Source organism: Herpailurus yagouaroundi, unplaced genomic scaffold, assembly GCF_014898765.1.
Source record: "Herpailurus yagouaroundi ecotype Mexico unplaced genomic scaffold, PumYag 142, whole genome shotgun sequence".
In the NCBI taxonomy this organism is placed as follows: Eukaryota; Metazoa; Chordata; class Mammalia; order Carnivora; family Felidae; genus Herpailurus; species Herpailurus yagouaroundi.
In genome coordinates, this window is record NW_024412397.1 from 15,508,245 (window position 1) to 15,528,095 (window position 19,851).

Here is a 19,851-nt window from a genome sequence, read left to right on the forward strand (position 1 = left end):
TATGGGTTTGTTCTTTTTGTTTTATTTTTTGTTAATGGCACAATGAAGCCGTGATCACACTTCTTTTTTTCCTCAACGTTGGCAATTTCCAATCCATGAACAAGTTGTGTTCTGAAATTACCAGCCAGAAGAGTTGGAAAAGCATGTGGCTTGTAGACAAACACTGCTGTATCTGAGTCTTGACTCCAGCACTTATTAGAGATGGTAAGTCGGGCTGTTTATTTCTCTTGAGTTTCAGTTTTCTTGTTGATGAAATGAGGATTATAATACCTGTGTGGAAGGACTTTTTTAAGGATAGTGCCAGAAACGTTGTCACTCAACAAATATTCTTTCCTTTCCCCAACGAAAGCTTTATTTTGATTGTTATCAGTACTGGCAATCTAGTTTCCTATTTAAAACAATAAAATTCTCGGAGGTTAGAATTGCAGATCTGTCAACAAATCTGTGTCGCTCACAATTTACCAGAGGTAAATTAAACCAGAGGTATTATACTAGGAGTGCTGTTTAAACTGTGCATACCTATCAGTCATAATATGCTTCCATGGAGAAACGAACTTGGTAGGACAAGGGTATGTGCTGTCGGGCCCCAGCACATAGGAGCTCTGCCTTCTGCCCTACTTCTTCACGACCCCCAGCCTTGGCAATGAGCTTTCCATTAATAATACTGAAAAGGCACAGCTGGTGGTGAGCAGGGAGTGAGAATGGTCATTAAGGAATGGGGTCCAGAAAGGGGTTGGGTAGATATTCCTGGGCAGTTGTACTTAATTCTCTGTGTGTAGCTGCTATAGAGAAGAGAAACCTTCTCCTGGCAGTCTAATCATGACTGAGGATCAGTGCTTCCATCGCTGGATTCTCAGGCCCTAGAACAGACTCTGTGTATCTCTCATTCGCACACCTGGGTCATTCACAAAATACAACACGTACGGTGGATTCTTGGGAGCACTGTAACGTACGAAGCCTTTCGCCAACCTTATAGTCAGACACTATCTATGCTCTTATCTGTTAAGAACCCAGGCTGTGGCTAAGCAAACATCACTGTTTAATAGCCTGGATATAATCAGTTCATCAGGACATTATTTACCATTGAGTATTTTGTGCATGTTGTGCCCAAAAGCCGCTCTGTTTTAAATGATGTTGAAAGTGTGTTTGGTTAAGAGGATAGGAAAAAAAATTATGAAAGAAGTCATCTAGTGAATGAACAAATGCATTCAGGCTTGGAATGCAACGGAGCAGAATTAAAAGGTAGGAGAAAGGGAAGAAGCACGCTGTTAGATGTGATCTGAGAAGAGAGAGAGGGTTGATGGAGTGCTAATCAATCATGTTATCTCAAGCAGTCCTCAGGCAATGGATTCCAATATCTCTGCCCTAAGGTCATTGCCATGAATTCATAAAAGAAAGAAGGTAAACAGAGCATTTCTGTTGCACTTAAACAACAACAACAACAATAGTCCCCTGCCACAATAAAGATCTGTTACTTCTTAAAAATCTTAGGTCGGCATCACCAAATGAGTTTTTCTTTTTCCTTCCTTTTTCCTAACTAGGGAACTAAGTGCCTCTATCTGTACTATTGCCTTTATCATTGTGATTACATTCCTTCAAATGAACACCCTATGATGTGAATCCATAAAGCATAGAATGAAGAATATCCCACTTTTCATGCTTCTCATCTTCAGTGAAAACATGACAAAAATAATGAAGACAAGACGAGCACAAAATAACACTAGCAAGCTAGTTTTAATCATTTGAGAGATCAGTGCTCTCTACCATTTTTTGCTCAAAGCGTCATTTCGGACTATTGCTTTAGTAAATCCTGGACAGCCGGCATTGAGGTTGATTACATAGTAGTTTGGGGAACACAGCTAAGGAATCATAGCATTAGAATTTAGTAGGTTTAACACACAAAAGTCATCATCAGTAGGGGGCCATGAGTTGTGGATGAACCTTGCTCTGTGTATCCAGGTCCTAAACATCGGAGGGGAAAGAGCAGTCCCATATCAAAAAGATTAGCACCTGGAGGTTAAATGAAAAATTTCAGTGAGTCCTGGATTAACACTAAGCCTCCGAGTTAACAGCTTGATATAATGCAGCAATTTCCCACCTATATCACACAGCCCATACCAAACTGCATAGCTCACAAGTAAGCCCGAGGTATCTTCAGTGCACGTTTAGATCCTCACAAGAATCTTTGCCTTCTCAGGCCTGCCTTGTTTGGGGTAAATATGAGGACAGACCCAAGAAACTAGGGCTGGAAGTATTGAAGGGACAAATTCCAAAGAAGTTTGGGCTTCTGTATCCTTTTCTAGCTTGTCAGACACAAGGCCATTTTTATGTTGCAAATATTTTGTAAGTGATATAACCATTTGGGGGAGAAATGCCTTTCAGAACATTGTACATATATTTTAGTCAACCAAGATATGGTAACTAATGACGAGGAAGTAGAGTACGTCAGGACTACAACTCTGAGTTTCTCTACTTCAAAGAACTATGTCCCTGAGCACCTGAAAACAAAGGTTGGAGGTAAGTGTGCATAATTTGAAAGCATCTGGTAGAAATTCAGAAATCCCCTGCCTGCTTTATCTGCACAGCATCAAACATCTGGATATTTGGGAGTATTGGTTATCGTTCTGGCTCCTTTTTTTCCCCCAGGTATTTTGTGGCTTCTGAATATAGTCACTGAGTCAAGTTCACAGAAAGTAGAGGCTGACATAGTAAGTAGGAATAATGCCTCCAAGACTTTTTAACTTAAAGGGAGGAGATAAATGGCACTACAGTTTGGGTCTGGGGCAGAAAGCCTATGAAGGCATCTTCATATTCTTTTTCCTTAGCCACTTTTATGATCCTTATGAATTCATGAGCTCTCTTATTAACCACTGGAAGGTCATGTTTGTTGAGTGGAGAAAATCGAGCTGGAAAGACTGAAGATAGCCACACAGCTGTTTTAAAAGCATTCCTGATTTCATAAAACCGCATAGGCATTGAAGACAGAGTATTCTCGATCAGGGCTTTCACTGGCCTTACCTTCCATAATGTTTTCATTTATGTTTGAAATAAAGAGATGAGAGAATTAACAAAAGGATTTTCAGAGACCTTGAGGAAGTAAAAATCAAGATGTAAAAGCAACTAAGTTTTTTTTTTTTTTTTTTAATTTAAATTCAAGTTAGTTAACGTACCATGTAGTATTGGTTTCGGGAGTAGAAGCCAGTGATTCATCACTTACCTATAACACCCAGTGCTCATCCCAACCAGTGCCCTCCTTAATGCCCATCACCCATTTAACCCATCCCCCCACCCACCTCCCGCCAGCAACCTTCAGTTTGTTCTCTGGATTTAAGAGTCCCTTATAGTTTGCGTCCCTCTCTGTTTTTATCTTATTTTTCCTTCCCTTCGCCTATGTTCATTTGTTGTGTTTCTCAAATTCTACATCTGAGTGAAATCATAAGATATTTGTCTTTCTCTGACTGACTTATTTCGTTTAGCATAATACATTCTAGTTCCATCCACGTTGTTGCAAATGACAAGATTTCATTCTCTTTGATCACTGAGTAATATTCTATTGTATATATAAACCACGTTCATCATTCATCAGTTGATGGACATTTCTTTTATATCTGAGTGTCATTACAGAATGAGTAGGATTTCCAGAATGTTACTGGGTTGCTTGTTATGCTTTGTGCCTGGCTCCATGCCGGACTATGCCATGCCGATCCCTTGTGGAACTCTCCAGAGCTCCAGGCAGACAGGTGGGGATCGCAGAAATGTTGCCTGGAGAAACCTGCGTTATGGACCTGGATGTTAGGAGGGAGCTGTGAGGCCTAGGGCACTGAGTGTTGTGTCGCCACTTCTTCCAGAGGAAAGAGTGATGGAGAAGATTAATTTGGGGGATAAAGCAGTGGGAAGGGATCCAGTTGGAGGAACTTAAGTAAAGATCATACTGCATTTCTTATTCTTGCCGCTATCATTTTTTATCTCCTTGATGATGCATTTGTCCCACAGGACTGAATATTTTCTTTCATAATGATAATAATAAAAGGTAGGCAATGAATGATACGGACCCTGAAAGCTTCACATAAGAAGCTCTTAAAGGCTCCCCTGTGATCAAGAAAGGGACTCAAATCACTCCAAAGTATTTCATTGGGAAAACAAGTTAGAGGAAAAGCTAAGAGTTCTATATGTTGCTTCAGATAGAGTTTTCATGGAATCTGTTGGAGGGCCAGTCCTGAACAGGCTTGACTGCGGGCCTGATGGTGTGGGAAGCAAGTATAAGGAGACTGTAAGTCGAGAAGTCACAGAGGTGGCATTAACAGATGTAACGCTGTTAGAATTGCACGGGCAGGTGAAAACTTTTATTTGCCCTGCACCTCAGCATCTGTTATTCAAAGACGCATCAAGGAATTAAGATTTAAAGCACTCAGAAAAGCATCTCCAAAATATCCGGATGGGTGGATTAAATTGCAAAGGTCTACAAGAAGATACTCCGATCATTAATGTTACCAACTGAGGAAAACTTAATTCCTTAAGCTGGAAGAGAAGCAGAAGCTGCTGTCGCATTTTCCCTGGCTGCACTTGGAGCGTGTGCTGACTGAGCCCGGACTGTGGTCAGTGCATTTATTACATCAACTCTCCAGGCTATTAGTCTTATGGAACGTCACCACACTAGCATATTTTTCTGTCCCTGTACCTCTAGGAGTATCTTAAGTGCTGCAGGACAGAAAACTTTGTTACCACAGATTGCTATTGTAGGTGTGGTTAATGAGAAACAAATGAATTTATTTGGGTTTTGGAAAAACACAATCTCCTTCCCTTAGGAGTCCAAGCTTTTGATCTCGTGGTTATCGAACTCAGGTGATGGGCTGAATCTGTTGGGATGTCTTGTGGCCTGGTAAAACAAGATGTTAAAAATAGACGTATTTCTGCCCCAGTTTTACCGTGGTGCCAACAGGATACCAAAGTGGCATCAGGCATACCGTCTAGCTGGAGAATTTAGAGACGAAATTACGGAGAACTTGTTCCATGATGCTTGGATCCCTCAACCCAAATTCAGGATATAAAAATCGGTCAGAATGGAAAGAGGAAAGGATTTGGGAAGAAATTTCTTTGTACGGTCAATGCTCTGATGCAAGGCCCCATCCTCCAGTCTAAGAAGGGGGTTCCCGTGGGGCCTCTGTGTTCCCTGTGATTTGGAGACAAGCAAGGTTGGGCTGTCGCTTCTATGCCTGCAGGAAAGAGGCAGCTGCGGTGGGTTCCCCTGCTCTCTTGGTGTTTATCAAGGCAAAGAGTGGGGAGTGTTTTTCATGGGCCAGATGTGGATGAAGAAAAGAGAGAGATGGGTGGGTTTGCCTGGGATCTGGTAAAGCAGTACAAGTTGGAGAACCAAGGGCCCCCCCACAACAAGAATCTGGAAATAAATGCTGGATCCTTTGGGGCTGAGGAAGGAGTCATAAGGTGGCTTTCAGCATCTACCCAGGTCAGGTGAATTGAGGTCAGAGAGGCCAAGCTGAGGAATATCCAAATAACCTACATTGGGGCTGCAGTATCCCTGAATTCAGCTGTGAGGCCAGGGTTGCACAGAGCCTGTATTCACTGGTATTCACAGGGACTTTCCTACTCCTACTTCCATCTACTCATAGTTATAAGAGATAGACTAGCAAACAAGGATGAGTTGAGGGCAGGGGTGAATCGAGAAATCAAGAAGGGTACGCTTTTATATCCCAGGCTTCTAACCTGAGAAAGAGAAGGGAAGAATCTTCTCTATTGCCAAGAGAAGATTGTTGCCCTTAAAATTAGTTTTTGTTTCTTTTTATTTCTTTTTATTCTGTATTTTAGAGACAGAGCGAGAGAGAGCGTGTGAGCAGGGGAGCGGGCAGAGGGAGAGAGAGAGAGCATCCTAAGCAGGTTCCATGCTCAGTACTGAGCCTGATGTGGGGCTCAATCCTGAGACCCTGAAATCATGATGTAATTGGAAATCAAGAGTCAGATGTCCAACCCACTGAGCCCGTGAGGCACCCCTTATTCTTATCTTTAATGAGACTAATCATTTTAATTTCTGAATTAGATTGTGTATGCAATGGATCTTAGTGCTGCCTAATACCTAAGACCGAACAGAGGGATCACGAGCTTGCTGGGACTTAACTTCCTGGAGCAGCTGAAGGTCACCCACATTGAATAAAGTCTGAAAGGATAGTGGGAGAGAAAAATAAAGTTGTGTCAGAAGTTGTGTTGCTCACAATATCTAAAGACCTGGATTGAAATTTCTCTGGTTGTTTTACTGCTCATCCTTTGGAATCCTGCTTCAGAAGAGGTTCGTCGGTGTAGTTTCAAGGGAATTAAGCTGGGCCAGTGCTGTGGGGTGCCATATTGGAGCATGAGGCTGAAGAAAATAATCAGTGGTACTGATCTTATCTTTGTTTCAAATTCTGATATTTTATTCATCATGGACTTATTTGCATTACTTTTGATTTTTTTTTTTTTTTAATCTGTAAGATATTCTTGATCTTGAGTCAGCTTTTGGTCCCATTCCCTTACACTCTGTGCCTGAGATGAGTGCCTTTAGTCTTACCCTAGCCGTGGCTCTGTTTGGAGTAAGTTTTCTAGGGGAGCAAAACCTGGTTTCTATTATTTCTGGTAACCATCTTTTTCTCTCCCTTCCTCCCGTAGTATTATTTGCTGCCAGATTGTTTTTTTCTTTTTAACAGACTCCCCTGGAGACTGGAAGTGTCTTCACTTTGCAATCCATCCACAGATGTCTCTGGGCACCCACCCCAGTAAGTGACATCAGTATTGCCACTTTGTATGTTACAATTATAAATGTGGCCAAAAGGTAATAGAAGTTTTTCTCTAATAATAGAAGTAATTTAACCTATGTTCTAAATCAGGGGATGGCAAGATTTTTCTGTAAGTGGCTACAGAAGAAATAGGCTTTAGAGGTCATATGGTCTCAGTTGCAGCTACTCAGCTCTGCCTTTGTAGCATCAAAGCAGCCATGGACAGTACATGAATGAATTGGAATGACTGTTCCAATAAAACTTTATTTACAAAACAATTTCAGGGAAGACTTGGCCTGTAGGTCCTAGTTTGCAAACCTCTGTTCTAAGCTGTGATGTTATAACCCCACCCTTCTTTTGTTCCTGTAGAGGTAATTTAGAAAGCAATGAGAAAATTCAGGATAATTGCTTTCAAAGATCTTTATGCCATTAAAATATCTTTTACTGTGTGAGCATTAACTTAGCTTGGTTTTCAGAAGTTAATCTACTTCTGATGTGTAAACTTCTATCAGGTAATAAATGGGCAACCAATTTTTATAATAGCTACCATTTATTGAGTATTACCCTGGGCAAGACTAGATAGATAGATAGATAGATAGATAGATAGATAGATATTACATAAATTAATCTTAAAACAAGTGCAGTTTTTATTATTCCCATTTTAAGGATGAGATAATTAGGGTCAGAAGTCAAGCATCTTGCCTAGGTCACAGAGTCAGTGTTTGGTAGATCCCTCAAGTGCCGCAGCCACGGTGGCCCTGAGCCTGTCCACTGGAGTTCTCTGACTGGAACAGATACACAGACTTCATTAGAGTCAGTTTGGCGCTTACCTGGAAGAAGGAAACAGGAAGACATGGTCTTCAGTGATGACAAACCACCCAGAAATGGGATGAGCAAGTAGGGGGCAGTTATTTTGATGGCCTCATATTGAAGGCTGAGAATGGGCTTTGATTTCATGCAGCGTAGGGAGCTCAAATTGGGACTTAGCCATTTCTTGCCTGTTGAAGTTAGTATCTCATTTCATCCTTAACCAGGAAAGTGAGTGGCCCTGAACACTTGCTATAGTGTTTCCTGAGGTGACTGTCTCATACCTTTTCTGATTAGCTTAACTCCCTTGGTGGAAAATGACCTCAATATACTTTGGGGCTTAGGTCTGCACTGACAAGGTTAAGCGTTACTGGAGTGGCAAGAACAAAGAGAAGCTGCAGGAATGGGTGTTTGATCTATGGATTTGGAAAACCCACACACACACATTTATGTGCGTGTATGGATGTGTCTGTCGGTAGGTCTGTCTGTGTGTGAGTGCAGTCGTCTGTTCTTTGGTACATATTCTAATTTTCTTGAATATATAGATCTGCCCTTTTGGTATTAGAGATTGCAAGCTTTTCACTTTTTAAAATATTAGATATAGTCACCTCCAAACTTTCTTATTTTAAAGTTGCTTTATGATTTAGTGAACTGTTAATTTTGAAGATGATGATAAGGATTATAAGGATAAGTTTAAGCTTCCCTTGAAATAAAAAGACAACACGAACCAGCTTTATTCTATGTGTGCCCAGTATGAAGAATCCACAGTGGGGAGCTGAGTATCCTGACCTTGGGCATATACCTAATGCAGGCATTATTCATAATTTCTTAGAGTAAAACTGCTTGTTTTGTGCCATGTAGTAAAAGGAAGAAAAGTTTCCCCTTTTTAATAGGTTGCCATGATATTAAAGTGCTCTTTGTAGAAATTCTAAAGATTCAGGAAAATGAACTTGTGAGAGTAACTGGGGTAAAAGTTCTGAAGAATAAAAATTTTGGCCAAATAGAAGTTCCTAAATAAAATGAAAACCCAGAGCAGTGACTACTTAAGGGAGCTGGAAAAGGCAGGAGGGTGACCTTTCTAGCTAGTTGGCTCTGTGATACGCCATCTAAACTTTTAAAGCTCTCCAGTGGTGGGGAAGATTCTGCAAAAAACGGATCATTGATTGTATCAAAATGAATATCTTAAAATGTGCATTTTTATGTTTTAACATTATAGGGTTACTTCATTAAACACAAAGCAAAACACCAGCTCATAATTAGTTTAGCGATGGCCAGGATATTTTGTGAACGTGTTTGACTCAGCTTGTGTGAACATTTCAAAGTCTTTCTTTTTCCTTTTTTTTTTTTTTTTTTTTTAAAGAATTTGAATTCAAACACTTTGTTTTGATCCTACCTTTTTATCTCTGGTGCCTACCTAATTCTGTATACATTTTCCCTTAATAATCTTTCAACTGGTAGCAAAAAAGTTTCCAAAGAAGCCTGAGAAAATTGAAGATGCTACTGAAGAAATGTATCAATGTTTTGCAAATTATTTCCAGCATTTTCTGGTTTCAAATACTTGCCTTTTCTTCTCTCTCTCACTAGAGATTGATGAGCATAGATAGGAAGCATGAGGGAATTGATAGAACCCCACTGAAATAATCCTTTCTTTACTTTTTCCTAGGAAGAAGATTTTACAGATTAGTAGGAATTGGTCAAATTTTATCTTTTTTCTTATATTTCTTAAATTCATGGCAGAATGCTTAGAGTAGTGTAGCAAAGTGGTTTTCATATTTATCCGCTCCTCTCTAAAGAGTGGGTGACTCTGACTCCATCAGATTCTGCCTTGGTAACCTACTAAGTCTTCTGGCCCCAAGCATCTTCTTCCTCTTATGCTACTTAAAATTTGCATGACGGGGTTCTCTCCTGTTTTGGGGTGACTGGTCATCTCATTTACTCTAAATATATTCCCTGGAAGAACCGGTCACTTCACTTGATTGCAATCATTACCAAATCTAAATCGATTCCTTTGTTGACTCTGTAAGCTTTCCTGAGACAACAAGCCAGTAGGAGATAGAGAAGGGAGATGTAGTGGAGCAGATGCTTCTAGACGAAGTGAGCAGCTGATGGGGTGGGTGCCGGTGAAGCTCGGTTGACAGAACCTTCAGCGGCAGCAAAGGAGTTGGTAACTTGAAGAGTGCGGGGCAAGTTTGTATGTTCTGTGCACGTTTCTGTGAGTGCTGTGAGTGTGTGTGTGTGTGTGTGTGTGTGTGTGTGTGTGTGAATTCTAACTTCTGTATATATTTTTTATATTTAAAGATGCCTTTAGGAGGCTTCTTTGGTTCATCTGTAGGTAGGCTTCAAGTGTCTGGGTGTCACCAGAGGCCAGATGCGTCCCTAGGTTTAGGCATTGTGACAAGAGACAAGCTAGGTTTTCTGCCTTTGCTGACATCATTTGTGATCTGGGGGCGTTTTTCTGAGGTGGCAGCACTGGGGATGTGGCATGTCTCCTTTTGGTCTTGATCACGGAGGCTTCTGTTTTAAGAACTATGAACACAGAGATTGCCTCCAGGCTGTAGGCCCAAATCTGGGAATTAACCCATCAGGGAGCAGAGCATGTGGGAACCCCCAAAAGGAGGAAGGTGGGAAGATCAATTAACAGGTTCTGAAGTGAGGCAATATAGAGGTTTTTTTCTTGGTTTATAAAGAGGCTATCTCGGGATCATGGGTTTATTCTGGGGCCCAAGACCCAGGCAAAGTCTAGAGAGGCCAGAATGAACCCAGTTTGGCAGTAACAGATTAAAACTGGAACTGCTTCCAACTTTCATATCCCCACCTCTTTTCTCCTACTTTTGGGCTATCCTCTGTTGCTAAGCTTCTTCTTAACCCTGTAACACCTTTCTGTCCTTCTCTTTCTCACCTGAGTATCTTACTCATTCACTCTCAAAGAACTGTAGCTGTTAGAACTAAGATGTGGCAGGCAGTGCTCTAGATACTGGGGAGGAAATAGATAACTTAGCCTCAAAAAACTCAACTAGATATTTTTTTGTCCTCAAGAGCTAGCAGCGTATCCTCAGCTCTGACCACTCCCTCCCTTCAACTATCCCTCTATTTTTCTTGAGCGCTAAATTAATTGAAAAAGTACTCCATATTCACTGACTGTACTTCTTTGACTAGTATGTATTTCCCAATTCAACCCATTTTGTTCCAGCATAATTGTCACTAATGTCATAGACTCTGGGTCTGAAGTGCTCTCTTGTCCAGCAAGAGAGCAGGACGCAGGTTTAAAAATGCGAGAGAGGCTAATGTCTGGGAGGAGACAAGAGCCCCGAATAAGGGTCCTTGCTCCATTTTTATTAGAATCAGAAGGCTTACAAGTGTGATGGGAGCACACAGAGAGACAATGAAACCATGAACATTAACTCATGGGCATGGGGAGAAGGGGGTTTTGGAGATATGTGGGGTTAAGGGTTTGGGTCAATACAAAACAAGATTCTGGTGCTGGGTGGAAGGTTGTTTATAGCAGACATGAGGCCCCACCTCTGTTTACCTCAACCGGTCTAGGGGACAAGAAAGAGCATGCTACCTCAAGGTCAAAACAAGGCATCTTTCTTTTGCTAATTAGCTCCACTCTGGGCAACTTCACCCTGCTGTGGTCTATAGTCCTATTTACCTGTTTACCTAATTTGATCTTTCTTCCTGTGAAAGCAGTTTTCTGCTATTGTCCTATACCTCTGTCCTATACTGGGGGCCTTTGTCCCTTTACCTAATCTTGTTTACCTAATCTTGTGTACCTAATCTTGTGTACCTAATCTTGTGTACCCAGACTTGGGTGTGTTCATCCTATGACTTTCTAATTCATTTACCTAATCTTATTTACCTAATTTTGTTTACCCAAACTTGGGTGTGAGTATCCTATGGCTTTCTAAGTCTTTATACCTTGTTAACCCATCAGTGAAAGTCACTAATAACTAACTGGATGCCAAATTCAGCTAATTCCCACTTCTGCACTGCACTTGGCACTATTGGCTGTTCTTTTCTTCCTGAAACTCTGCTTGTCTGGGGTCTCCTCTCTTGCCATGAATTCTTACTGTTTCTGTTTGTTTTCCTACCTGCCCTTTTATTGTTCATGTACTTCAGGGTTATGTTATTGTTCTTTGACACACAAATCTTTCCTAGAAGATCTCATTCACTTCAAAGCCCATATTAAGGATAATGATTCATGTATCAATAATTATCATTTATTGAGTTTATACTCAATCCTAGGTGGCATATATTAATTATAATATGTAGTTATACATCAATTCATATATACTAAGTTCATTCTTTCAAAAGTATTGAAAATGCAACAATATTCTCCCCATTTCAAAATTAAGGAAGCTGAATCTCAGAGATACTGAGTACCCGGTTCAAAGCTACATAGCCAGTGAGTGACAGAGCTGGAATCTGGATTCGTCTCCTCTTTGCAAAGCTCATCCTCTTTCCATAGTGACATGTTGTGTCTCTGTGTTCTTCACTTTAAAATCTGCTTCTGTGTTTTTCATTGCCCACTGGTGTTCACTCCTTCAATGAAAGAAACACTTACAGGATGCCCTTGTGTGCCAGGCACTGTGCTAGGCACATAACATGGAAGAGACCCATTTCCCCTCTGGGGACTTCATTTCGGAAAGTAACTAAGCTGCATTCTGTTAAAAAGGAAAGTTGTCTTTTTTCCTTCAGTAGCCAAATCTGCATGTTTCCTCCATTTCCTGCGTCAGTGCTTCTCAGACCTGGCTCCATATCACCCTCACCTGGAAGATTTGTTAAAAAAAAAAAAAAAAAAAAAAAAAAAACAAGTGCCTGGCTTTTACTGCAGCCCTACTATTTCATGATGTCTAGGGGTGGCTCATGGGGCATCTGTATTTTTATAAAACTTCACAGGGGATTTTGACATATAGACATGTTAGAGAACCATTTTCAGATCGCAGATCATGGCATGATCCGATCTCTTGGAGTTACTCTAAGAACTTCTCTTTAACCCCTTCCCCAGATTCAATTAATCCCAATATTCTGCAGATGCCATTTCTCAAGTGGCTCTTGAAGACATCACTTTCAGTTTTTCTTTCATTGACATTACTATATTTCAGGTTCTCATCATTTTTCCTAGACACTGAAATAGCTTTTTAATAAATTTTTTTGCCTACCCTCTTGAGTAGATCTATATACTCCCACCAGAGTGATATTTTGAGAACTCCTGTTTAATGATGCCATTACCCATCTCAAAACCTTCAATGGTACCTGTTCGCTATTGGATAAATTCCAAATCCTGTGCCTGGGCATATAAAGCCTTCAATAGTGTATCTGTTCCTATTCCATTTTTGCAACCTGGTTCCATTTCTAGCCTCGACTCCTGCCTTGGTCCTTACTCAACCGCAATGGCCAGATTTGGTCATTTAATGAGTAATTGTATAATGGATTTAGGGTCTAGCCACACACACCCTTCCACTGTTTTTTTGCTTATGCAGTAGGAGAAGATAGTATGCAATTGTCAACACTTATGACAAATACAGGACTGCTTTAGGAAGCATTTTGAATTACCTAACTTGTTAAGTAAAAGGATTTCCTCCATAGTCAGAGGACAGTATTAGTTTCAATTTTATAATTCATTGATGTTTTACTGTGATGAACTCAGGTTCCAATGGAGACAAGGTGAAAAAGAACAATTATCCCTCCCACTTGTTACAGGGAGGACTGGGTTAGCAACTACATCTGAATTAGTCATTCACTTCTTGGAAACTAGAGTAAAAGAAACACTGCATTTTGGGCATTACAAAAATTAAATATCTGCCTTCTCCCTGGTGCTGTGTGCTTCTAGAAGACAGTGCCTGTGCTGATCCCATCGCACCATGTCTCTTCCACCCAGAAACAGTGCCCAGTGCAGAGGGGTGTTCAGAAATATTTTGACTACCTCTCTGATTTGCATTAATATAAAATATTTCAAAAGAAGCAGCTGTTGCTCAGCCCCCCCCCCCCCCGCCCCCACTTCTTCATCGTGTTGGTGATGCGTACAAAAGAGACTAACCGTATCTTTGAGGCTTTTGCCTGAGTGACTTGTACAGAGTTTCCAGCCCTGGCCCGTTGCTCTGTTCACCACTGTGGAAGGAAGATGATGAATGGAAGGAGGGCTCCCATTGATTTTAGACAGTTTAATAAATGTATATTTTACATCACTCAAGAGTACATCTTAAGATTGCGGACTACCATAATATGCTCTAAGCACTTGAATATTGATTCAGTGGGCCTAGAATCGTCTCTCCTGTAATGACTTAACTCTGTGGTTCAGAGGAAAGCATACAGAAACGTGACATGTTCATTCAATTGTAAGGTATTCTGTAAATGAGAGAAGCAGTTCCTTCTAACGATGACTGAAGCAAGTGGTTTGGACTCTGATACAAGTGATCAGATGACCTTTCTCATTAAGTTGGCTTGCCAAGCTCAGGAAGTTGTTAATGCCCATTAAAGTGATCCAGTCTTTTTAAACATCCAGCCACTGGACTCATCCCCTGACCTCCTGCTGCAGAGAATTCCATATACCCAGTTAATGAAGTATGGTCTTTTATTAGATCTAAATTTACTGCCTACTAATTTCATTGAGTGTCTCTGGTCTCATAAAAGACGGTACAAGGGAAAAGCCCATTCATTTGCGCTGTGCCCTTCATTCTTTGGAATCCCTTGTGTCATTTACTTCCTTCCCTTATTTTCTTAAATATTTGTTGGTTTGCATTTTAAAGGAGAGAAGATTATTAGTGTGCTTTAAAAAAGTTGAAATATAATAACAAAAGCCCTTTCCCATATTTACTTCTGAAAAAACCCAACCAAAGACAACAATGTGTGTTAATTCAGATTTATTTCTGGGAGACGTGAACAGTTACTGTGGAGGGTCAAGGTGCCTCCTCCTGGTTTTTAATTGTCTTGGACGTTGTCTCTTCTGTCTTCTGGCAGGTTGTCGGATACCACTGGGGGTCTGCGGTGATGTTGTGCTGCATATGTTGCATTGTTTATTCCATGTCTTTTATTTCCCTAGTAAGTTTCTGGCTGCCTGTAAAGTCACTACGATGCTCCTTTTGTTTGTTTGTGAACACGTAGAAAGGTCTGTAGCCTTGTACAGAGAAAAGTGGCAAAGGAGGGCTTGTGATTGAAACATACTTGAATTTTAACCCTAGCGTCTGGAGCCTCCAGGATCACGGAGGCAGGAAAAAGAAAAGGACTGGGGGTGGGGGCACCTGGGTGGCTCAGGCAGTTGAGCGTCCAGCTTCGGCTCAGGTCATGGTCTCACGGTTCGTGGGTTCGAGCCCTCGTATCGGGCTCTCTGCTGACAGTGCAGAGCCTGCTTCATTCAGATCCTCTGTCTGGCTCTCTCTGCCCCTCCCCCACTGATGCCATCTCAAAAAGAAAAGAAAGCATTAAAAAAATAATAATAAAGGACTGGGTATTTTGTTACCTTCCCAGGATATGAGGAAGCAAAGAATGTATGGAGTCCCTTGGTGGCATACTACTGCCTAGCATTTTTGAAAAATAATTTTTATAAGAAGACCCTCCTCCCCTATTGTATTTTACTCTTGCTCCATCCTCTGTAAAGGACGGAGGAGTGTGGGAGAGGCTGGAGGATAGGAAGGACTGGATCGCTGGCTCTCTCTCTATTCTGTTAATAAGTCCTTCATCCCTAGAAAGTGCTGGGCTTTCTAGAGATGGTATTGCTGTGAACGCCAAACAACCACAGTTCAGCAGAAGGTATATAGGATTTAAGGAAAATAGTTCATTTTGCTGAAGTCACAATTTCTTTGCGTTATCAACAAAGGGAACTTACCTCTTTTCCCCTACCCGTTTCTGAAATCGGAACCTGTATAATATTGACCATTAGCGGTATGTGCTACTGTTGTGGCTTAAAAGACATTTCATCGCTCTGCTCTAATGGGGTCCTTTCTCCGAACCAGGAAGGAGAAGTAACCAGTTCAAATGAATGCTGAGCTTACAGAGTAAATGCTGCCTGAGAAAAGACCACAGACAGAGCAATCTGGCTCAAGAGACAGAACTGCGGCTTTACGTAGCCTTGGCAGAATTCCTCAGAAAAGGCTAAGATCAGTCTGTAATCTTCACTATGGACGTTAAAGCAGGGGACGGATGACCTAGCACAGAGCCTAGCACAGGGGGTGAGGGCAACACGGATTGTGGGATTAGGCTCCGGCTCAGTCCTGTCAAAAAGGTATTCGCAGCTACAGTGGCACCTTCCCAGATGCCTTAAAGATTTGCTGGAGGAGGCCTTCCAGTGTTATAACAAAAGTGCTCCTACCTGAAATTCCTAGGAAGGTTTCTTGAACTTAAATCAAAGTTTGACTGATCAAGTATTTGATACTGGAAACGAGGTGTTATTATAACAATGACCTGAAATATTTGGCAGTTACTTAGCAGGTGAACAACAAAGACACTGATATGGGAAGCGGAAAAGATGGAAGAACATGTTATGCAAAATGTTTTAAAAATACTGTCACCTACTTTGTATTGAAAGGTAGGTTTGTACTGTTTCAGCTTCTACCTCGAGGGGGAGAGTCAAGAAAGCGGAACGAGAGCAGTGCCTACTTGTAACTGTGTACAAGGTTAGTACAGTTAGGTATTGGCTGAACTCACTAGGTATTGGGGAAAGAATTATATAGCTTGTAAGCAGACACAAAAAGAGAGCTCCCAGAGGTTCAGGACCTTGAATTTTAGAAAAACTTACTGTCTCTGGAGATGTTTTAAAAGGCTTCGAGGGATGCCTGAGTGGCTCAGTCAGTTACGCGTCTGACTCTTGGTCTTGGCTCAGGTCATAATCTCATGGTTAGTGGGTTTGAGCCCTGTGTGGGGCTCTGTGCTGATAGCTCAGAGCCTGCTTGGGAGTCTCTCTCTCCTTCTCTCTCTGTCTCTCCTCTGTGCTCTCTCTCTTTCTCTCAAATAAATAAACCTAAAAAAAAAAAAAATAATGAAAATAAGGTAAAAGGCTTTGAGTAACAAAGGTCCAGGCACACTTAGCTGAATCAAGTGACTCAGGGAGAAGTTCAGGTTAAGGATGTGACATTTCCTCTTGTTGTTTCGTACAACCTCAAGGTAGTCACTATCACACTGGGAACCATGTGCGGAAAGGATTTGGGTTGTACTTCCTGGCACATGGAATTGGCTAAAAGCAAAAGGATTAGAAGCTTACTGTTAATGACAGAATTATTTTGACGAAGAATCCTTGAGTCTTTACTAGTATGACCTTTGTTCAACACTTAAGACAACTGTTGGACCCCTAGCTTTTATGAACAGGAGACAGACTTCAAAGGCTACAAGTAGCCCTCAGGTGGAGCATGTTTCTATTCCCATCTCCCCCATACTGTAGGGGTTGCCAAGTAGGTAATGAATAAGGAAGAGCCTCCCAGAATATGAGCCAGAAGCCTCTCAGAACAATGGTCCAGGATGCTCTTCGTAGAAAGCAGAATCAGGGCTTACCTACTTTAGGAACCCCTCCTGTTCCCTGGTTGAGGTGCAGGGATTCTGTTAGAGGGATATAAAAATTGCTGTGAAGCAACAACTATTTTGTGCCCACATTCTTCTCCTCTGGCTGAATTCTGTCCTTGCTTCTGTATTTTATACCATAAGAATATGTAGGGAGCTTAAACTTTCCTTTTTTTTTTTTTTGAGACAGAGAGACAGAGCATGAGCAGGGGAGGGGCAGAGAGAGAGGGAGACATAGAATCTGAAGCAGGCTCCAGGCTCCTAGCTGTCAGCACAGAGCCCGAAGTGGGGCTCGAACTCACGGAGTGTGAGATCATGACCTGAGCTGAAGTCGGATGCCTAACCAACTGAGCCACCCAGGCACCCCTCAAACTTTCCATTTTTAACCCAAAGGTTTCTAGAGAAACGACCTGTAGACTATCTAGAGGATAATACAAATTGTTCTAATGCCTTGGACTCTAAGCTGGATGCAATGACTAGGTGGGTTTTCTCCCTTGGGGAGCAGATGAGTGAGTTCTTTAAGTAGGAAATGAAACGAAAATGCCTTCGAATTTTCTGTCTGGGCAGACTGTGTCGGGAACCATGTGGTATGTCATCAAGCCCATTTCCTCTTCCTAGGCAGTGAGGAAAACGATTGCCAAGTTTCCTTGCGCGTAGTTTGGGGGCAAGGGACTGAGTCCTGGATCATGACATGAGCTTCAAAGATCCCCTAGTTTTTCCCGTGCAGCCACGGTGGTTAGCGGTGTCATGAGATGGACGGAGCTGAGTCGCAGGGTTTCTGCCAGAATCCAGTTAGCCCTTACGGTGGTATGCCACCCAGTGTGCCCTATTGTGACTCACGTGCCATCCAACTGAAGATAAGTACTTGCTACCAGGAATACCCAACTACATCTTTCTGTCCTACATAAGATATGCCATTTGAGCTGGAGGGTTACCACTTTGGGTACGTCCAACTTCCTTGCTCTCCTAGTTATATTACAATTACAAAACATGTACACCTTTGGATGAATATTCCCATTTTCATTTTCTCTCTCTTTTTTTTTAATAAAATAGCAGAGTGAAAATTAGAATATTGAAGTGATCGTTCAAACCACCATTGAGACAATGCAACATAAATTGTTGGCTGGCAGGAAAGGCTAAATGAATAATCTTAGCCAGCAGACATAAAAAACAATTCAACCCATGAAAGGGAGTTAGAGGCTATCATTGTATAAGATGTCTAGTTGTACTTTACTCACAAATAAGGGCTATTTCTAAAATAAATCATATCTTAATTGTAGCACAAACCGTGAAATCGGTAATTTTCTGCAAAATATTTTATAATTTTAAGGAAGGCTTGGTTTAAAAACCCCTCTAGGTAGTGCTATACCTAGAAACTCAAGCTCTGTAGACCCACACTGTCCAATAGAACTTTCTGCAAAGATGGAAATGTTCTCTATCTGTGCTGTGCAGTATCAAAGCCACTAACGACATGTGGCTACTGAGCAATGGAAATGTGGCCAGGGCAACCGCAGAACTAAACTTTTTATTTTGTTTAATTCTTATTTATTTTTATTTTTTTAGTGTAGAGAGAGAGAATGCACACAAGCAGGGGAGAAGGGCAGAGGGAGGGAGAGAGAGAGAGAGAGGGGGGAAGAGAATCCTATGTAGGCTCCACGCTCAGTGCAGAACCCAGCTCAGGGCTTGATCCCACAACCCTGGGATCACGACCTGAGCTGAAATCAAGAGTCAGACGCTCAACTGGCTGAGCCATCCAGGCGTTCCTAATTCTTATTGATTTAAATCAAAACAGTTTCATATGACTTGTGGCTACTGAAAGGGACAGCACAGGTGTAGGGCTTACCTGTCTGTTGAGTCTGCAGCACAAAATGGGGAATAAAAAACATGTGAAGTACACATAACATCTTATTGAGGCTTATTTCTTTCTCGGTAAGTACACGTTATATGAGGTCAGCTTTAACAGCCATTTTGCAAATTGTATTAAGAATTTTAAGACAAGAAAGCAAAAATGGAAGATTTTTTTTACATAAAATAAAATGTGGTAGATTAACTCACACCCACCTCACGTATGGTTTGTAGAACAACAAAAAGCTTTTATTTATTTAAAAAAAATTAATAATAATAATTTAGAATCCTAAGAATAAAGGGAAGGAATATAACATGACTGAGGTAAACACAGACAAATCATCTGGTTATTGACTAATCAATCCATTTTGTGGAGCGTATTACAGCCTTTCCTCTAACAAGAATCTGAAGAGCTGCTCTCCCGTGAGGATGGGAACATTAAGTATTGCAGAAGCTCTGACTATTAAAGAGTTGCTGCTCCTATTGATTTACACCCTCCTTCAGCTTCTTTTCGCCTACAAGGGGCCATTTGGAATATATTATGTTGGAACCAACCGGTACGAAGAGAATAGTGAACGGTCACTGTTGCCACTCAGCTATTTTATTGGCACCTGAGACTTAGCCTTGTAAGGAGCAAACTAGCAACCCAGTGCTAAGTTCCCTGTAGTTTCTTCTTTACCAAGTTCAACAAAGATGCAAGAATACACATGTGCTTTTTTTTTTTTTTTTTAATGTTTATTTATTTTTGAGAGAGACAGAGACAGAATGCAAGTGGGTTAGGGGCAGAGAGAGAGGGAGACACAGAATTGGAAGCAGACCCCAGGCTCTGAGCCGTCGAACTCACGAGCTGAGAGAGCATGACCTGAGCCAAAGTTGGACGCTCAACCGACTGAGCCACCTAGGTGCCCCAAGAATATACATGTTCTTAAAGGGTGGAGGAGTATTACAC